The following is a 22663-nucleotide window of genomic DNA, read 5'->3' as shown; positions in this document are numbered from 1 at the left end:
ATACTGGCCACCTGTGCAAGTCCGCCCCCTGTGACATGGCGTGTGGGTGCATTGTATTGTAAGGGTGCTGACCACACAGGCAAGTGTCCCCATCTGCACACTATGGGGTGTGCACCATAGTGGTGTACACCCTGCGATTGCGGCCATATTCCTGTACTGGTACAGCGTCCTACTGCTGCACAGCGTGCACCACAGCTGACAGGTGACACCTGAGGTCAGTGGCCAGCACGCTGTGTACGACACCTGCACAATGTCACCATACCTGTACTGTGTCCTGCCATGTATGTGATGTCTCTGTCCACTGTAGCCTGTGGCACTGACCACAGGCATCAGGTGCAGTATATGTGTGGACATGTGTGTCATGTACTGTGTAAACAACGTTAAACTATGTCTGGCTCCGTACATTCTGCTCTTCAAGTTTTCCCTTAGAACTTCTCTACTTGCAATCTAAACTGTCTATTCTCTATCACAAAAGCTCATTACTTGCTCCTAAAGCATTCTTATATAGGTAAAGTACATATATACTAAACAAAGTACTACATTAGCCTAGAATCCCCTTGAGTACCCATTTCCCTATAGGTCCCTTCTGACTCAGTTACACAGCAAACGCTTTCACGTTTTCTAGCATGTCGAAGGGTCAATTGCTAGCGTCCTCTCCTGTTCAGCTGGCGAATCTGGGCATCCTGAGGCAATGTTACAATTGCCTCATGTACACAGATAACCCACACCTTCCCCCGCAAAACACAAATACATGTGAGAGATGCAACTATATAGCCAAACTGGAGGCTGAGCTCTCTCAACTCAGGACTGGCAAGACCAGACAGGAGGAGAAGGACACCACGCACACCACAACCCCAGTTTCACATAGAACTATCACAACTGCAAAACAAACACATAAACACACAAAGACATACTTGGAGGCACTGTTCAAACACATACCAAAACTACAGAGGCCTCCAAAGCAGACACCCAAGCAACTGCCTCCTCAAGACATAGGACATGCAACACATAGTTCTCAAAGTCAGTGTGCTAAACAGTCACAGCCCTTAAGGCCACACACAATGCCAGACACACTTGTTATAGGTGACGCCATAGTCAGACACACTGACGTCCCACCCACCAGACTGAACAAGGAAATGATCACAGTAGGCTGCCTGTCGGGCGCTAGAATCCGCCACATAACACAAGCACTCAGGTCACTCCACAGCATGTACAAGTATGACGCAGTCATTGTCCATGCCGGTGTGAACGACCTGAGACATACCTCCCTGGACTACATGAAAAGAGACATAGAGGGGCTCTCAGATTATGTAGCCCAGGCCGGTATGGCCCTGACCCTGAGCAGTATCCTACCCTCACCAAGAATGATGCCACAATACAGAGTCAAAATGATCAGCTTTAATAATTGGCTTAATTACCGGTGTCAGTCTAAGGGGGTCCAATGTCTGTTTGCCTGGGATGACATGCTTGACAAGCCACGCTGCTTCGCAAGGGACGGCTTGCACCTGTCACCCCTGGGCTTCCGGATATTGGCAAAGGCTCCTGCCACCCCCATGGTGCCTTTTTCAGGCAAGGCTCAAATGATAAACCTACCACCCTAGACAACACACCTGGAAAGAACTAAGGGTAATACTGCTCATTGCCAGAAGTCTAAACCTCAAGTTGCACGCCCTCAAAGCCCTCCTCAGTATGGAGAACATCGATGTCTGTGCTGTGACTGAAACCTGGTTCAAGGCTCCTGAGAGCACCCCAGCACTATCAGGTTATACCTCATATCACACGTTCCGGCCCCAAATCTGGACCGAACCACAAAAGGAGGGGGAGTCTCCATATGCATAAAGGATACCCACACCTCCAGGTTAGTGGCAATGCACGTAGCAGCAGAGGCCATCCAGGTGCAATTAACCATAGGTAGAACTGCCCTACAGTTTGTAGCATGCTACAGACCACCCTCTCATACTCAGGATACCCACACAGCCTTCCTGAAGACACTGGAGAGTATGCATGTCTCTCCAAACACCATCATATTGGGTGACATCAACTACCCAAACATAGACCGGGAACATTACCCAAGACCCAACACCCTAGCCCAAAGGTTCCTGGAGTTCATACACCCAAATGCTATGGAACAACTAGTCACCATACCCACAAGAGGAGGAACTATACTAGACCTGATCATCACACATGGGGACGACATGCTCCACACTGGATGTATATCCCTCATCGGTGAGATCAGACCATATATTCATCTCACTGGAGATCCACATCACGCCCCCAACCCCAGCAAAGGAGACCACGGTGAAGTACTTCTCAAAAGCAAACTTCACACTTCCTAAGACTGGAGTGGTACCCTTCAAGGCCTCCGAGCCAGTGGAAAACACAACCCACGCTGCTGAAACCCTTACAAATGCCTTCTACAAGCACCTTCAGGATTGTATGGATCAAGCAATCCCTAATAACATCAGACACTTTCCACCAAAGGCAGGCGCACGGTCTGGTGGACCCCAGCCAGAAACAAACTCTACAACAAGATGGGAAAGCTACTACATGACAGAGCAAAATCCCTAACAGGGAAGGCATCTCTGATCAATACTAGCAGTAAAATACGATCACTCATACAATCATCCAAGGCCACCTGTGGGAGAGGACTCATGAAAGACACAAAAGACAACCATAAGGCCTTCTTTAGCTATGGTAGAAACATGGGTGGAAGCTCACAGTTATGCTCGGAATTAGTCCAGAATGGTACAATGATCACTGAACCCACAGACATTGCCAACATACTGGCAGACAGGTTCCATGCATATTTCTCCCCTCTGTCCCCCCCAAGAGGAGAGATATCTATCCCACCAGAGTCTAGCCTCCCAAACATCTCAGATGCCCAGGTGAGAGCTGCTCTCTCTAAAGCAGAAAACACAGCATCAATGGGACCGGACGGTGTCCCCGGCTGTGTGCTACACGACCTCAATGAGGACCTAAACCCACACATAAGGCTGCTGTTTAATCTTAGCCTTACTACAGGATACGTACCTAAAGAATGGTGTACGGCAACTGTGGTCCCACTCCACAAAGGCGGTGCTTCTACGGACCCTGGACATTACTGCCCTATAAGCTTGACGAGCCTTGTCTGCAAAGCTATGGAGGGGATCATAATGGAGCTCATAAATGAAGACATTGGGGACCTACATACACTGGATCATACCCAAGTCGGCTTTGTCAAGGGCAGATCCTGCCTCTTGAACCTGGTCGACCTTTTCGGAAGAGTCACTAAGGCCATTGATGAGGGTAAGGCAGTTCACACAGCCTACCGTGACCTAGCAAAAGCATTCGACACAATACCCCATGCGGGCATCATAGAAAAGCTCACCAGCGTAGATGTAGACCCATATGTCACAAGATGGGTTGCAAACCGGCTCAAGGACAGAACCCACAGGGTTAGAGTTCCTGGTGCCATGTCAGACTCTAAGCCGGTCACGAGCGATGTCCCACAGGGCTCAGTCCTGGGCCCCCTCTTGTTCGGCATTTATTTTTCTGACGTGCAGGCAAACATAGGGGGATTGTGGCTGACAAAGTATTCAGATGGCTGCAAACTGGGCACCATAATCGACACCCCATCAGACACAGACATCCACCAGAGGTCTCATAGAAATGGATAACTGGTGCCAGAGCCATGGCCTTAAGCTACATGCCAGGAAAGGTATAGTCATACCCTTTGGGAAAAACAAGGTAACCCCTAATTACCACACTGGTGGTAATCCATTACACACGGAAGACGTTATCAGGGACCTGGGGACCCAACTTGTCAGTAACCTCTCTTTTGACACTCACATTGCCAATGTGGTTAGGAAGACTTTAGGTCATTGTACCCCTGTACTCTTCACTTATCAGACCAATGAGTGAGTACAACACCCCATTCTGAATGTACGTAACCCAACACCTGCAGCAGTTGGAAGGACCCCAAACATTCCCCACCAAAAGGATAAAGGGGCTCAAACATATGTCACACGCTGCCCGACTGAAGAAACTCCGGCTCTATACAGTCGCATACCGTCTGCTCCAAGGTGATCTGTGCCTGACATACAAGGCCATGTCCAACCTGGAATTAATGGACATGCTCCACCTCATAAGATCCAAATCAACCATAGCCACGAGAGCAGGAGACACAAACCTCAACACGGATATAAATAGGACGTGCTGGAGGGACAGGTTCATCACCCAGAGACTCCCTACACTATGGAACAGAATCCCAGTCCTTGTGAGGCAGAGCCCCTCACTGACTCTGTTCAAGAGAAAGCTTGACGAGTGGATGGGAGATCGTAGGTATACCCCGGGAATCATCTCTGTGTCACTGCTGGACAGAGGCACAGCAAACTAATGGGTATAGTATCCTCATCCTAAGGGGTGGTGAAAGCCACACACACTCTGGCTAGGCTTATAAATGCCCTAGGGCAGATAGCCTAGTATGTACCTATGCACCTATGAACCTATGTAGGTGTCCAGGCAGGTTGCGGGTACATGTGGTATGCTGATATTGCCAGATGTGCCTGTGGGTAATCCACAGCTACACGTGGGGGACCGATAACAGTGCTCCCTGTAGGCACATGCGAGTACACCATAGGAGGGATTCAGGTTATCAGAACCAACATGGTGCTACACATGCAGCCGTCACACATACCGTGAACATAGCTCAATGCATGCTGTACCTGCACTACATGGTATGTCTGCTGCATGTTGACAGTACACAACCCACGTCACATACGCACCAGTCAGTTTTCATACACAACCACTGCAACATACACATCACACGCTATGCATACACAGGTATCACATACACCTCTCACTATCTTGTCCACCCTGTGCATCAGAATATATTTGCATAACCCTGCACCAATGGTGTGGATGACAGGGATGCGGCAGAGGCTTCATCATATGCACAGGGTGATATGTCTGCCAGGGGCATAGGCTGCACCAATGGATGACATCATGTGTGTGTGTAAGGGCCGGTGAGTTTACTGGGCATGACTGTGCAGAATGCATGTGGATGTGGTGGAGCCCTACAGTTGTGTCTTCCGTGTGTGGGTATGTGTGTACACAGTTCAGCCATATGTGATGCCTACACGGGGTATAATTGGCAGCCCCAGACTGTACAGTGCAGGTTGTACGGCTCACTGTGTCCGTCTGCGGCCACGTGACCTGTGCCTGCCTGGGGCCGCACGGGCACTACTGGGTGGAGGTATAGAATGGCTACTGTCCGATGACACATGTCCGCTGGAACCATGTCCACACTGGGACTGGCCAGGCCCACGTCCACGTGGCCTGCTGTGTCCTGGTGTGGACGGTGTAGCACCAGCTGCACTGCTGCTGCTACCGGCACTGTGTGAGTGGGCATGAGAGGTGGCACGCACACGTCGACCTATACTAGGTGGTGTTGCTGGCCTACGCCCACGTGTCCTACGCCTCACCCCTACCAGGTGTTCCAGCACAGACAGCTCATGCTCGCAGATTGCCATGCCTCGGTCGAGGATTCCAACCATTTCACCTAATCGCCTATCCAGTACATTAGCAATCTGCTGTTGAGCATTCGCCAATGACTGGATGTTGTCATTTAGGGAACAGATTGCAGCCCTCTGCAGCCTCTGCCCTTCTTGGTTCTGCCATTCTGCACGTGCCTGTGCCACCATTGCAGTCTGGAACATGTGTCTAGTGATACCAGCTGCTGCGCCCTGTACAGCAGGTGCATGTCTGCCAGAGGTCCTCCTATGAGCAGCACCAGCCACATGCCTGTGTGGCACATCACCAGTCATTACACTGGCAACATGGTGTGTAGGCGCACCTTCTGTAGCCACCACACATTCCTGCTCAATGCCAACAGACCCTGACTGTCCTTCCTCTATGGGCAACGGTGATGTGGTATGTGTCGGCATCAGAACCGTGTGCAGGGATGAGGGGGACATAGGTGGGATGGTAACCAATGGCACAGCTTCTGCCCCTGACAACCCTGCCTGTACCTCATGCATATGGTCATCACTGCTAGTATCTGTGGGGACACTAACATCAGATGGACCGCAGGAGGGGAACGCACCTACACCACCTGTGAATACAAAGACATACTGTAAGGTACATTACACACACGCAGACACACATTCAGACACACATGCAGACACACACGCAGACACACACACACACACGCACACACACACACGCACACACACACGCACACACACACACACACACACACACACGCAGACACACACACACACGCACACACACACACGCAGACACACACACACATGCAGACACACCATGCATGTGATATTGCAGATGGCATGCAGCATTCCCACACTACAGCACAGGGAATGCAGCCCAGACATTAATAGTGTTAGTATGCATACTGCCCTGGGGTACACACTACATCAAGTAGGTGTCATATCAGTAGGCATGCAGTATACACAATCATGGTAGTTTGTATGCATCACCATGGTACACCATGTGGCCACAGACAGTTTAACAGTACACATGGCTGACGTTACCTTGACATGTAATCCGCAGACATGTGCAGTAAGATGTGGACATGTGTGACAATGGTGTCCCGCCACATGCACCACATCATAATGGGCTTCACAGTGCAGTGTTGTGTGTACAGCCTACAGATAGAATGCATGTTTAGCAAATATGTATGTGCAGGTGTGGTTAGTGTGAGCCGTGTACATAGCTATACATTGGGGAGTACAGGCACTGTGCCACTGCATGGCAACAGGACGCATGTATGTTGCTGTGCGATGCATAACATGGACGCATTGCATTGCCATGACTGCAACACAGTCATGCTGTTCCACAGCACGTATATGGTAGACATCAGTGGCACCTCCTGTGGCTGCAGACAGGCATTCCGGTTGTCTGGTGTACCACATCAAATGTACAGGTGGTCCACTATGGCTATGACCGCACTATGTGTGGACAATGTGCAACGGTGTCTATCCACATCAGACATACTGTGTAGCAACATGCCTGTGGCTATCACCCATGGCCATGTGTGACTGGGTCTTGGACAACTGTGTGTGATGGGCATCGTGTACCCATTCCTGTGGTGTCCCATGTGACATACACCCATACATGTCGGAGGTGTCACAATCCAGAGGGCTATGCAGACAACAGTGTGGATGTTTGCTATGTCAGGTGTAGGTCATGTGATGGTGTGACAATATTGCAGACTGAACACCACGGGCATGGGACATGTCGGGTGGCGTGTCACAACATGTGCACACAATGCAGGGGCATATGTCACATTGGTGACACCTGTGTGCTGCCCAGATCACTGCTCACTGTGTGGTACTGTGTGCGTACCAGGAATGGTGTTCCAATGCATACTACATATGCATCCATTGTAGAACACCTCCACCGTTATATGCATAGCTGACCACACATATCACACTGACAGGTACTGTGGTTTCATGCCGGTGTATGCACATGGGTGGCATGTGTGTGTCTGGTGGTGCAACCTGTATACCGTGACTGGAACAAAACCCAGGTGTGCATGTTATACCTGGCCACATGGCGAATAACTCTACACTGTAACATGCCTGTTACTAACAACAGTCTCACCTGCGACAGACCCATGTCTGTGCGACACGCCAGAGGTACCTGTATAGGGGCGACACAACAGTATAAACATTATCCATGACTGTATGACAGCCACAGTTCGCACTGTGCATGTCACATCATGTACCTGTGTGATAGCATGTGGTATGCACACGTCTGCAAACACAATGTAGCATACTGTAGTATGTGGCTTGTGTGCCCATATACCTGGCATGTGTTGTTACTTTACATGATGTACAGTGACACCTACACCTACAGTGGATATCATACTCATATGCAAGACTGACTTACCAGGCAGCTCCAGGCTCATTGGTTGGGAGACACCCACCTCCACGATGGTGGCTAGTGTTTCTGCATGCTGTTCCCTGGGTGTCCCCAGACTGGCCAGGAGCTCCTCCGTGTGTGTGGGGGCTGGGTTGGTGGCCCACCACCTGTTCCACCTTGTTCTCTGGCGATTGCGGCAGCACGCTGTTTCGCGTGCCGTATGAGGTCCGTGCAGTGTCGGCGTACCTGCTAGTAGGTGCGGTTGTTGCCACCCATGTCATTCACCCTCCTGCGCATATACTGCCACAGGTCATCCCGCTGCTGCGCTTGCTGTGGAACATGGCTGAATAGCAAGTCATAGTTGTCATGGAGCAATGGTATGATTACTTCATCCTCCTGGCGGCTGAAGGCTGGCAGTCGTGAATGAGGCATTATCTGTAAGACATAATAATGGTGACAGGTCACATTCACACTGATGTACTGGCATACCGCTGAACATACATTGCTATGACATATACGACATCTGCACAGTAATCTCTGAGACGCATCATGACACTGACACAGCTGACGTGTTGCTGTCACACCTGTCACACCGTTATGCAGTGGGTATCATATCATATCTCTGTGTCAACTCATCACACTGTACATACTCCATGTAGATGGTAACCTGCTGTGGACATGTGTACCTGCCTGCACCTGTGTTCATACCAATCAGCACGTGGCCTGATGTGTGCACAGTTCTACTGTTCACCTGAATGCTGTGTATATGTCACATAGCATCACAGACGCAGCCGTTATGGACGTCAGCGGTGGCACTGCACACATACACATGGACACCTGTACATGCATGTGTTGTGCCATATACATCTACTCAGCACTGTACGGGTGTTGGACAACCTGCCACGGCTCACCTGTATTGCACATGTGATACACATGGGACAATGTCTAATCATATGACATTAGCAGGGATGGTCATACATACCATGTGCGTGCGCACATTGTACACGCTGACACACAGCACTTGTGACACCACAAGGTGCATCAGTGCCACATTACTGATCTGGTCAGTTGATAGTGCAAGTGCCATGTGGCCATCGCACCATGTATGACTGATGGCACGTGCAGCCTTGCTGGACAGGGCTGCATGGTATGGCAGGGTATATCACATACATGGCACAGGGATGTGTCCCGCCTGTGGGATACCAGTATTGGGAGGGTGGCTGTCCATTCCATATGTCATTTCTGTGGGTATATGGACATGTCGCATGTCCATTATCATGGTGTGGACAATGGCCTTCTGCAAGGTAGGCAGCATGCTGCTTGGTGGGGGTGTGTATGGTGCATGCTGGCATCACACATCCATGCATACACATTACCCCTGACAGGTGCTATGTGCTGTGATATTGTTCAACACAGTGCTGTATGTGCCCGCACGGTGATATCCCGTGCACATGGATGGTACCCCGGCCTGACATGGGTACCACATATGTCTACATCCAGTGCCTGCTGTCACCACCATGTCGGCGGGTGCACCACACAGCACCATCCCTCCCACAGTGACCATGGTGTTGAGCACAGCCTAGGTATTCATTTATGGGGACGGGGATGTTCACATAGCGGGGGCACTGCTGGTATCATCCATCAGACCATACACGTATGATGCACACCTCACACACACAGCCCATTCAGTATGTTGTTCGCAACACTGACACAGCTATACTGCTAGGCCAGGGCCATTCCCAGCCGTACATACACAGATGCATAACACGTCTGTCTGTGGCATGGGCTACAATGACGGTGGGGTTCAACACATACCGCATTCAACTGTGGCTGGCGCTGATGTTCTGTGCACATGTCAACACAGTAACCCTGTTCTACTGTAGCCAGCGGTGATGTGCTGTACACATGTCAATGCTGCACATTGTGTTGGTGTCTGTCTGTCAACAGGCCAGTGGTGGAACACGCAAGGGTATTTGTAATCAAATATGCATGCCGCCCTGTACAGCTGTACTGCTAACATTTCAGGTGCTAATGTGTCATGGACATGCACACCTTACCCGGAAAGGTGATAGTGGATTGCCACCCATACCCATCACCTCTTGTGGGTTGCTATTATCCAACACCCTATTTGTATTGTATGTTCAGGCTATGCACCTGTGCAGGACATGTGGGCATGTAATGCGCTACTGCGTACCTTTGCACCTATTGCACAACATGTCACACAGGTACACTGGCAGCCATACACTTCACAGCTTGATGAAGGTACGACAGGTGTTGTACACACGTAACACATATCCTGTGGGACATGGTCGTATGTACAGGCATGTCCGACAGTCACATACCAGTGCTACCCCTATATGACGGATATGCCGTACATGTGGCAATACAGCAACTGTCACATGTACTCGTGCAATGCCCCCCTACCAAAATGGTACTGCCTGTGGGGGATGTGCTTCTGCATCCATGCTGTGCCCATAGCTGTCAGTTGTACATCATTACGTGCAACGTACCTCATTTGGTGTTCTAACGGGTGCATGTTCATCACAGCTCCACATTGGTTGGGTCTGTCACACAGTCATTGTTGTACACGGTTTACATGCCAGCCATGGCTTACTATATGTGAATCAATGTAATTCATTGGGATACCATAATTATACATTAGAGCAGTGTATTCCAGCCATCATATAGCCTTCCTAGATGACACTGTTAGCCAGCCAGTAGTAGGTGTTCCACCATCTGCACATTAGTCACACAGTACGAGGGCTACTGTTACCCATTCTGGGGACAGGGTGCTGACAGCTATGGATGGGTGTGATGCTGTCGACAACCATGACTGCACCTGACGGTCACGTCTGGATGGGTAACATTCACAACACACACCTACCTTCAAGTAGTACCACATCATCTACAACAATGGACATTCCTGCCAGAACAATATATGCAGTATGTCTGTATGACCACTGTAGGCACCACTGGTGGCCCCCAGCATGGCAGCCGACAGCACCAGTGTATATCCCGCTGACCCATGGGTTACACCATTCACAACGCACCAGTCACGGATGACCCTGTTGTGGATCACATTGCAGTTCTACACATCATGTTACACAAGGCATCATGCACTGAGATATTGCGGACGGGTGAACAGCTCTGCAACTCAACATACGCACACATGACACATCACCTGGTACAATATATCTCTCATACAACATGTTATTGTGACTGCCCTGTGATGGCAATACACAGACTACATGTACTGGGACATGCAATGGCTCACCAATGTTATAGCCCTCTGGGTGTGTGTCTAGCCAAGTGTACAGTAGGCAGTGGTCTGGACACAGGGACACTGTACATTGACCTACTGTGTCACTGCAACTGTTGCCTATGCTCCTACTGTTATTGTACAGGCATGTGGTATCTGACCGCTATGACAGTCCTGGTCGACCACAATGCTGTGGCACTCATGACCTGCAGCCATCGGCCTGGGGTGTGGAGCACACATGTACATCCTCACATGTTATACTGCCTCTGTGGCAGTTTCACATAACTGTCTCTGGCAGGGCTGTTACAGGCAGGCACGGCATGGGGTCATGTGGGACAATGTTTGCATCTTCCACTGTGCTGCACACAAGCGAGGCACACACACTATTGCACCACTCACATATCTCTGTGGAGACTGGGACCTGCCTCCATGCTCTGCACAGCACGCCTGCGAGTATGGATTGTACACGGATCGTACCTCCCAGGCACATACCTGGACTGGAACACCCACAGGTGAGGGGTTCACACATCACACAGTGTTTTGCACACATCCTGGATAGTTGCCTAACACAATGCATCATAGGTGCTCCATGTGCAGATACCCGTGTCTGTGACCGCTATACACATTGTAACACGCGACAGAGTCGACATTGTACACCACAGGTTACATACCGTCTGTGTTGTTATACTGTACATTGGGCCTCAGACAGCTAATACTGCCATGTGCTGACAGCAACCCACACTTCCCTGGAATAGACACCCATGTACCTACACATGCTTGAGTCATGCACTCCGCTCAGCTGGATGACACATTACACAACACATACCATACCTACACTACCCTTAGCATGCACAATACCTCCATGTGACTGGTGTGACACACCTGGGGTTATCCCCTCTTTGGTGGATTAAACACATATGCTACACGGCCCTGCTAGCCACACCCTGGAAACACACCCATCGCAGCATACACGGAACATGTGTACTACAACCAGTACTATTGACATCTGCTGACAGCAGTTGTTAACGGCATGACACCCCAGCAGATGGACAGTGCACATACATATGCTGACACATACCACAGTGCGCTTCCATAGCATGTACACAATTGCAGAAGCCATGCTATTCCACACAGAGACATGGCGGTACTGACCTGTTCACAGACGCCACTGTGGTGGTCATGTTCCATGCACATATGATGTACAACCACATGTGTAGACTGTTGCACAGTGGTGTACATTCACATGTGTGGGGTGCATCACTTGTCAGCCATGGTGGGTCCTCGAGGTCCATCATCACATACGCCAAGGCTAGCTACCTAAACATGACTGCCGCACATTGCGGTGTGGGGCCTCAGGCATTGTGGTGGTATGTCTGTATTGTTTGGCTACATCCACATCTGATGTCACATACAATAGTCAACCAGGCATTGCAGACAGAGCTACTGTTGGCAACGTGCCAGGCGATGGCGTACTTACTGACAATACACCCTCTCACTCACTACAGGGTCGCAATCCGTACATGGACATTGTAGTGTCCCTGTGGACACATACACGGTATTGACATGCACACGATATGTCCTGGGACGCTGGCCCGATGTCACCTTCCGATGTCCCTGGCTGTAATGTCCCACCAACCTGTTCAGTATATGTCTCCGCACCAGGCCACTATTTTCACTGCTAGCCTGTTGTCAGACATTGTGTACCCTGACCGCTGCACAGCAGCATTTCTCGCAATACCCACAGGTGGCACTGCATTGCACGTGTGGGACTGTAGTCATACACCCATGACTGGACCATTCTGAATGGCAATGGGGCACATCCTCACGAACGTGATTCCCACACACGTTAATGGCCTCCAGGCCTTTCCTAGCACCCGTGTTGGGCTTGTGTATGCCACAGCATGGCACATACACATGCTGGCCACCTGTCATACCGTTGCATGGGCGGTTGGGGTGGTACGGAGGCCGACACATCAGACGTTGTCCTCACATTGCCCTTCAGCACCATTCCATGTTCTGGTATTGGCAGCTTACACATCCACCTGCACATCATACCCTGTGTCTCAGGATGTTATGCTATGTGGCTCATGGACAGGACACACAGTGGTGCGAGCATACCATAGTACCTACTACATGTCAGGTACATATGGCATTACACAGTCCTCAGTCATGGGGCCCCTCATGTTCACTATATGCTTACATACAGAACATGCTGTCACAGAGTACTGTCCATGCCTAGATATCCCACGCCTACATACCAAGCGCCATTATTGCTCCACCAGCTCATACTGATACCAACCATATGGGTGTCAGTGTGGCGGATACATCATATGAGTATCATGGCATCAGGATACATGACACATGGTGCATGCACATCACCTTTGCATAACAGCATTCACCCACTATCACATGGATACTGGTCCCGTACATACATATCACATTGTACATGGTTGCTGTACACACATATGCCACACACAGTCCTGTGGTTACCGTATTCCACTGTGGCATGGATACCCTTCTGCAAGGCCACACCTATCTGTGCTGTGTGTGATGCTGGTACATAGGTAGCCATTGTACCTATGAAATACACACATCTACACACAGTCAAGGGTACAATAACACATTTATGGTGTACCTTCAACAACAGCTACAGCTTTACATGGCACAACATTGTCATGCCACGATGTTTACCAGGCTCAGACGGTTTACATATGCGGCTGACATACGGACAACACATCTGTACACATCTGCATACCACATACTCAGGGGTGTCTTCTGCTCTGACACGGCCCATGTCCTCCACATTACTGATGCATATACCCCTCATACATGACATCTGCGGTGGGCAGTGTGAACGGACTGCTCCTGGATATGTGCACACACGCCACACTGCATGGGCTGGGCTTCTGTGTTACTTCCACAAACACAACACACACCATGCTGTGGAACATAGGTCCTGTGCACATACTGCAGGGACACACAGTAGCACTGTTCATGTGATACCTCCCTTGCTGTTTGAGTGACACGTAGTCCTGGTACCACCACAGCAGTGGTACTGTGTAGACGTGCAGTTGACACCCGCCTCTGCTGTTCACAGGACACTACCATGGGGAGGTGACACTACTGTGTACACTGCACATGTGTTTACACATGGACCTGCCAGACTGCATTGTTGCCCACTGTGCACCTGTGCAGCTGCTACAGGTCCTTTGGGCATAGTTACTTGGTGTCCCTCCCATTTCAGCTAGCTATCATGCTACTACTCTGTCCCATACCTACAGGCCATATGTATCATGTTATTGTGCATACCAATAGGCGATACCTGTGTTATGCATGATATGCCTGTGATACTGTGTGTGATATCTGTCATATCTACCTAGACAGCTTTACATTACACATATTTCACATAGTATCCCCTAATGCAGGGCATACTTGCACGTCGGCCACACCTTACGTATGACATCAACGGTATATGCCCATACACATGCGTGCTGTGACAGTATACATACATGTCCTATCCCCTGCTATGACACTTCCTTGTTGGACATCCACTGCCAGCAACGGCGTGTGGTATGGCATTGTTCTCTCTAATGCCCCCCTGTGGCAGCCCTTGTGGTGTCTCCGCTGTGTACATGATGTCCCACTGCTGTACACACGGTGTCCACAAGCGTTGGTATGCTCAGCAGGATATCACTACATAACTACCTTTCACCACTTTCTGCATTACGGACAAGTGTAATTAATTACAACCACCATTCACATACAGTACAGCTTCGTCATACACATCATGCGTTACACAACCGTACATATCGTGTGTTCTACATACCTTGTCGGTGTTTCGTTCCATGTTTCGTTCCGTGTATCATTTTTCCATTTTCTTTCGCTTTCGGTTGTACACTGCTGGTTGGGTATGAGCATACGGTTTGAATATCCTGAGAGTCATCCTTATATCCGTCGATACCTGCAACACGTGAATTCATCCCACCAATTGCTGTTCCTCAGTGAGTAATTACGTGCATATCACCTGTGCATCTACTCCATTCGGAAATTACGCATCGATACTGGGGTATAATTGGATTCCTCACCTGGGCGTTGGCTAGTTGCCCTACCTTCGTGGAGATGGTCTGTATTGTGTTATGTTATGTGTAACTGCAACCGCTATGCATGGCGACATGCACACCCATGGATTGTGTGTGTAGGGTGTAGTATTTGGTTCGACATGTGGGTGTCCCTGTCCTGACGACGAATGATAACGGAGTATTGCATTCAAAACTGTAACATGGCTGTTGTATTCCTTTATACAATGCATGCAAGTATGCATCCGCCTTTAATTGTGTCTCCCATGCGAGATGTTGTGGTTATGCAGATGTCATTGACTGACTGTATGTTTGTGATGCTATTACGGTTTGTATTCCTTTAATATCTACGGTGGGGGATATCGGTGGTTGTACGTGACAGATACGGGTTGTGGGCCTTGCATCTCTACATAGACGGTATAGTTGTCTGTGTGCTCCATCCCTACCTGGAGAGTTAACAGTTAATAGTCTTTTGTTATGGGAGTGTAGCTTGGGCTGTTGTTAATTGGTTCCAATATCGTCTGCAGGTGGCCTTGCTGCATGTATACCCCCGTAACTTCTGTGGTATATCAGTGGCTATGTGTACGTGAGTAATTACGTGCATATCACCTGTGCATCTACTCCTTTCGGTAATTACGCGTCGATACTGGGGTATAATTGGATTCTCCGCCTGGGCGTTGGATATTCGCCCTACCTTCGTGGGGATGGTCTGTATTGTCTTATGTTGTGTGACTGCATCTGCTATGCATGGGAACAAGTATGGTCTGCATTCATGTCACCCATGGATTGTGTGTGACAGGTGTAGTATTTGTTTCAACAGGTGGGTGTACCTGTCCTACCGACGTATAATAACGGAGTATTGCATTCAAAACTGTAACATGGCTATTGTTTGCATTTCTACAACGCATGCAATTATGCAGCTGCCTTTAATTGTGTCCCCCACGCGATATGTTGTAGTTATGCAGATGTCATTGACTGACTGTATGTTTGTGCTGCTGTTACGGTTTGTATTCCTTTATTATGTACAGTGGGGATGTCGGTGGTTGTACGTCACGGATACGGTTTGTGGGCCTTGCATCTCTACATAACCAGTATAGTTGTCTGTGTGCTCCGTCCCTACTTGGAGAGTTGACAGTTAATTGTCTTTTGTTATGGGATTGTAGGTTGGGCTGTTGTCATGTGGTGTCGGTATCGCCTGCGGGTGAGCTTGATGCATGTATACCTCCGTAACATCTGTGGTATATCAGCGGTTGTGTGTACGTGACAACTATCCCTTGTCATTCTGTCCAAGATATTTGCAGTCATTGTGGTCCTGTTGTTGTGATAGCCTGTTTGCCAGTGGTTGCCACATATTCAGATGGGAAATGATTGTCTGACACTTGTAGAACACACAGCGGTGTTTACGGGCCAACACGTGGCCACAGTCAGTACTGGGGTAGCACATACGTATTTCCGCGGTACATACCTATTGCTGTGTGACTTTGCCGACGTATCTTATTGCAATTAACATATCGTTGTCGTACATACAGGCATGACTATTACATACGTCCTTTCCATTTCATATGGGGTATATTCCTGTGCTACCATTTGGGACATATTCACTTTTTATCGTTCTATGTCGCGACACACCTAGCCAGGGTGGGGCTGCCACTACTACTTTGGGACTAGTAGTGTACATATGCCTGAGGCTAGTTTACCGTATGCCTACACCTAATATTCCGCTCTGCCTCTAACGTGGCACCAACATACACATGTTGCAGACACACACACATTACACTCACACAGCGACGCACACGGCACCCTCACCGCACACGTACACATACTACGGCACTCACGGGGACGGTTGCACACAGTACCTACGTGGACCGCAACACCGGCGGCGGTGTCTACCTCTCCCTTCATATCATCATACTATTACACGCGCATGTACTGTTACAGTACTGTGGTCTGGCGATCTTTCCGCCTCGCAGTTATGCATATCGGTATGTTACCCGTTCCATGGTTGGCGGTATCCTCTTATGTTGAACCTCCCGGATGTTCAGGTTGTCGTTTCACTATGTATACTATGTACAGATATCGCAGGTTACATCTCAGTCACCTTATATCCCTCTAATTCCCTGTCTTAACTGTAGTATATATATGTATATGTGTACATATATTTCTATATATATATATAATTATATCTATCTACATATATATATATATATATATATATATATATATATATATATATATATATATATATATATTTATATGTATACATCTTGCGGCGAACGTGCCAGGCATACAGCAACGCCGTATGCTGTAGGCCCCGTGTACTGTTTAGGTGTTGGCGTTACATGCTCCACTGGCTGTTGGGTGTACAATGTTTGGGGGCTGCCTATGTTAGAGTCACACATGAGGTCACCCATACAGTACACTTTACAGGTGGTCATGTTTGTGTGCCATCCATTTCACTGTGTGTGCAGGTAGGGAGGTGTCAGTCCATGGGGCCTACGCTGTCAGAGTATGTGCTATACGTTCCCTCTTTGCCAAGGCGTAGGCATATTGGGTACGCCTCTGTCTGCCTACTGGGGCTGGCACAGTGTGTTCCTGGTCTGGAACCCTCTGTGCCTGGACTGGCCTTGGCAGTTGTGGTGGGCTTTGTGGCCCTTCACCGTTATGTCCCTGCAGCAGCTGCTTCCGCAGGATCATATTATGTAGCATGGCACATACTATGAATATGTGGGCACATGTGCCTGGAGAGTACTGCAAGGCTCCTCCAGATGTATCCAAGCACCGGAACCGTGATTTCAGCATCCTGAACACACGCTCTATGATTATTCTGGTTTGTGCGTGTGCCTCATTATGGCGTTCTTGCATGTGTGTGTGTGCATTTCTGATGGGAGTCATCATCCACGGCTCCAGTGCATAGCCAGCATTCCCCACGAGATGGCCTTGTGGGATGTCCCCCCCTGGCAAATACCTGATACAGCTGTGAGGCATGCCAGATATGGGAGTCGTGGTAGCTTCCAGGGCTGCCAGCACACACATCCATGATAATGCCCTGAGCATTGCACACGACCTGGCAATTGATGGAGGGGAATCCCTTGCGGTTTATGTAGCGTCTACCCTGCTCACCAGGTGGTGACTTGATTTGTATGTGCGTACAGTCTATCGCACCCAGTACCTCCGGGTATTGTGCCACACAGTGGAAGTGGCGCATATTGCTAGCCAAATCCTCCTGAGATCTGGGGAAGTATATATGCTCATTGGCATGTGGTAACATGGCATCCAGGAACTGGTGTAGTACCCTGGATGCTGATGCCTGTGAGATGCCCATTATATCTCCAGTTGGCCTTTGAAAGGTACCTGTGGCCAGTATTCGCAAGCTTACACATACCTTTGTGTCCACTGGGATGGGTTCCCCTCTGTTGTTTCTTGTTCTCAGGCGTGGCCGGCACAGCTCCACTATTTGCTGTAACGTGTCCCTGTTCACCATGTAATGCTCTACTATCTCCAGGTCTTGTAGCCCCTGGTAGGTTACCCTTGGTCTGAACACTCTCCTTCTCCTCCGAGGCCTACAGTGGTTGTCGGCACCCTCCTCCACAACACCGTCTGTCTCTAACACATGCTGATGGATCACAGCCAGGGCAGCACCCAACATGTACATTTTAAAAGTTCCCCGTGTGTTTACACCGATGGTGCGGCATTTGGGAATACACGGCTGTGTGTTGTGTGCATTCACACTTTATACTATTGTGCTGTGCACACCGATGATGTCGTAGGGTGTGTTTGTACGGCCGTATCTGGGGGTTATCTTCCATGTTTTACCGATGGAACTACAACGCTGTTGCCTTTGGTGTTGCATTACTCTTGCCTGCCATGGATTACCTTTCGACCTTCCCTTACTATTTCTGCACGTTGCACCTACTATTTCTGGCATGCAACCTGCAGAGCACTGTCATGTGTACTTTCTGGGACATGGCATATCATGCGTTATGTGTGCTGCCGCCGTTCTGCTGCCTGTCTGCTTTGCTCTGCTGTGTCAGGTCTTCTATCTTTGCAATCTGCTACCTCCCCTACTTTCTTTGCATTCATATGCCTCCCCTATCCCGTTTTGCAGGTTTCTGCATGCAGAGTTGTCAGCTGCCGCCGATTGGCCTTCGTGGGTTGATTAGTGTTTATTGCTCATTAGTACTCCAATTACACTTCTTCCGCATTTCCTCATATTCTTAACATCACCTTCCTGTTTCCAATGTTGTTTGCGGGGCGAGAGTCACATGACTAGGTTAAGGGAACGTAGACATCCTCGTACACTTGCACTTCTGCGCGCATTGTGTGCTCTCAGCTGAACTATTACCCCACACCCCGGTCCTGCAGCTGTGATTTGCGATGTACAGCCCAGGTTTGCTGTGCTCCAATGTGCTTCCTGCTACGGTGGCACACCCCTCTGCAGATGACATGTATTCCCTCTGAGCCACTCCTCGGTGTATTACCGCTGCGCCGTTTGGTACAGCCTTACGCCAGCAGGGGATTTGCGATTCAGTATTATCTGCCTCATTTGCATGGCATTGACTACTAATTCATAGTTACCACGCCAAACACTGCCGCGAGTTCTTGGCAACCCTTGCACCATGGTTGTGGCGTTCCATGCATACCATGGTGTATTATGCTGTGAACCTGCTGTGTATTACGCTGCTGTTTTATAACATTGTTATATTATTTCATTGTATTGCACCTTCCACAAACATGTCCTAGGGTTCTGATGTGAGTTGCTGTGGACATGCCATTTAAGTTGTTATTTACATGTTGTGCATGTTTTCTTTTGACATTGTCTGTGTATTTCGCCATTGGCATATGGTACCAGTGTGATACCTGGGTCTGACACTCTTCCGTTACTCCTATGTTATGTTTGGGAAAATGTAAACCTTTTTTTTGGTTTACATTGCCGTGGGCTTATGCTACGCCTGCGCCACTTCGTGAATCGCTATATGCCTTCATTTGCATGGTGCAACACCGCACATGGGGTGTTTAGCATACCTATGCCAGGGGCTGCGCAGATCCGGCACACGCCGGTAGTGCACGTGGGATTGGATCGTACATGAATCGCTCTGCGGCCATATTTGGCATTGTAACGCCTACGCTATGCATGCGCCTGGTGCAAGGTTCATGAATCCCGGGGATAGCTATTTCATTTACATAGTAAAGTGAGCATATGTGGAAAACATTAACTGAATTTGGACTGTCACCTCCAGTGGCATTATTAAGGTTATTGCAGATACAGGCATTGTATGTCAGGTAGGCAAATGTGAAGGCCATGCCAGTCCAGATAAAAGAATTATACTTATAGGAATGTAGTACACAGTAAACGCACAGTCAGATATGTGATAATAAATGTTATCATACATACGTGTATACATAAATAAGTGACACAATAGTAGTGTCGCATGCCTCATACATATAATTAATATCAGCTCCACTATGTTAACTGCTATAAGTAAGAGTGATTACAATGGGAAGTGGGACAGCATTGGTGGTCTAGTTGCCCACTTTGCACACTGCTGCCCACACAAAGACAGAAAACGAAAAAAATGGAAAGAAAAAAGGCAAGTACTTGAAATGAGGACAATTAATGCATGATATGCACACAAGAAAATGATGGCCTTAGCCCTCTTTGCCCCAGAAACATCTTTGCAGCCAAGAACTGAAGTTATTCTTCAAACAACCAACTGCAACGGAATGTACAGTGATATCAAATCATACTGTCATCTGTACATTTATTATATTCGGACTAGTGTACTTAGTAGTCACACAACCTGTTATAATTATTGCTTGCAAATATTCAGCTTTGTCTTAACTTTCTGTGTTAGTTGGTCAGTCATCAGTTATCTGAACAGTACTCTGAGACATGCACTATGCAAAATGTGCTATATCATTGTCCTTAAAATGTGTGAAGATATTAATTGAAAATAAATATCATATGCAGCTGGCAACAAATGAAGAGCAGGTTGGATGTTAAGGGACACAGCCTGTGAATCGTGTGCTGCTTATTTAGATTTCCAGCCTTACATTTAGCTAACACTTTGTAGGTCTAAACTGACATATCCAGTGGAAGTAAGGCAGCCTGCAATGTTGTTGTGTTTTCCTTCCCCCAAACAGTAATTACTCACAGCTGTAATCCATTAATAATTGACACCATATAAAAAGACAATCCTGTAGCTAGGCAAACTGAAGTTGAGGAAAGTTCTGTATGCTTGGGACAGTGCAAATATGCATTTTCTTTATGATATCTGTACAGAGGAATACTAAACTTCATAAGCCATGGTTCTGTGTTATCACCTACATACTGCATATGTTGGAATGTATTTGAGAAGTGTACTGATGGCATGGCCATGTTTGTCAACCCATTTCAGAGATAGATGTGATTGACAATGCATGAAAATATATGTAAATGGAATACTGTGTGATACATATATACTGATTTCAGGGACAGAACCTTTGGCAGCACTTTTAGCATTTCAAATATGTTTTGTTAGCCAAATGGGTCATTTGCCTATTCTTTTGTGGGGGCAGGAGCTAAGGTGAGTTACTGTTATGGCTCAAAAAAGTATATGTTGCTCTTGTTGTTTTGCATCAGGCACAATGAGACATTGTTTGCTGTAAGGTCCAGTCTGTCAGTTTGGTATTAATCATTTGTCTCTATCAGCCCCTTCTGTAATATGTTACCATCATTGTGGGGCTCTATATGTGTGCATCCAATTAACAGTTATCTTCAAACATGGTAAACTATAGGCCATGAACTGTTGTCTGTGATTTAGGGAAGTACAATCGACAGTTGAGGGCCCAGCAAAGATCCTTGGAATATTCAACTGGTAAGTGGTAGTGTTGAGGTGCATTCCCCAAGTCTGACTGTGTGTGTTCTATTGTTGAGGCAGTTGGCTATCCATCTAGTACTGTATGGCTTAATTCACAGATGGAAGATTTGTATTATGCAACATGAATGGGAGATATTGTCAAAGGCCTTGGATAACTGGACATAGGAAGCATGTTCTGTTATCCATCATTCAGGTCTTTGGGGTCAGTATCAAAGGAGTCCACAAGGTTCAATAGGCAAGATCTATCCTTGACAAAAAAAAAAAAACAAAAAAAACATGTGGCAGCCCAAGTGTGTAGAAGGCCACCTATTTCCTTGTGGATAAGGTCCATGCTGATCCCTTCCCTAGCCTTCCAGGTAACACTTGTTAGGCATATGTGTCAATAGTTGTATTTCTGGATGTTTCCAGAATAATGTGCATTGCATATCACGCATTTCATATTACTTTCTGTAGTTAGATAGGACCCTTACTTTGTAATGTTTCCACATGTAGATTTAAGTCATACAAAGGAAATGGGTAGCAAGCACCAGTAATAAATCATAATATATACATTTCCATAGTGTGGTGAGCAGTGGGTTTGTGTGACTATTACATAATACATGATACTG

At 48.2% G+C, this 22663-nt stretch overlaps 1 protein-coding gene across 1 annotated transcript in view; it reads left to right on the top strand.

The window, feature by feature from the left end:
• LOC122815573 (protein mono-ADP-ribosyltransferase PARP12-like) overlaps window positions 1–22663 on the top strand; it is a 1647737-nt gene that overhangs the window by 315755 nt on the left and 1309319 nt on the right. The gene's annotated exons all lie outside the window — the stretch shown is intronic.

Source organism: Protopterus annectens, chromosome 11.part0 (assembly GCF_019279795.1).
Source record: "Protopterus annectens isolate FY-2018-M chromosome 11.part0, PAN1.0, whole genome shotgun sequence".
Classification (NCBI taxonomy): Eukaryota; Metazoa; Chordata; order Ceratodontiformes; family Protopteridae; genus Protopterus; species Protopterus annectens.
Note: the sequence above shows the minus strand (reverse complement) of the source record. Positions and strands in the feature narration are given on the sequence as shown.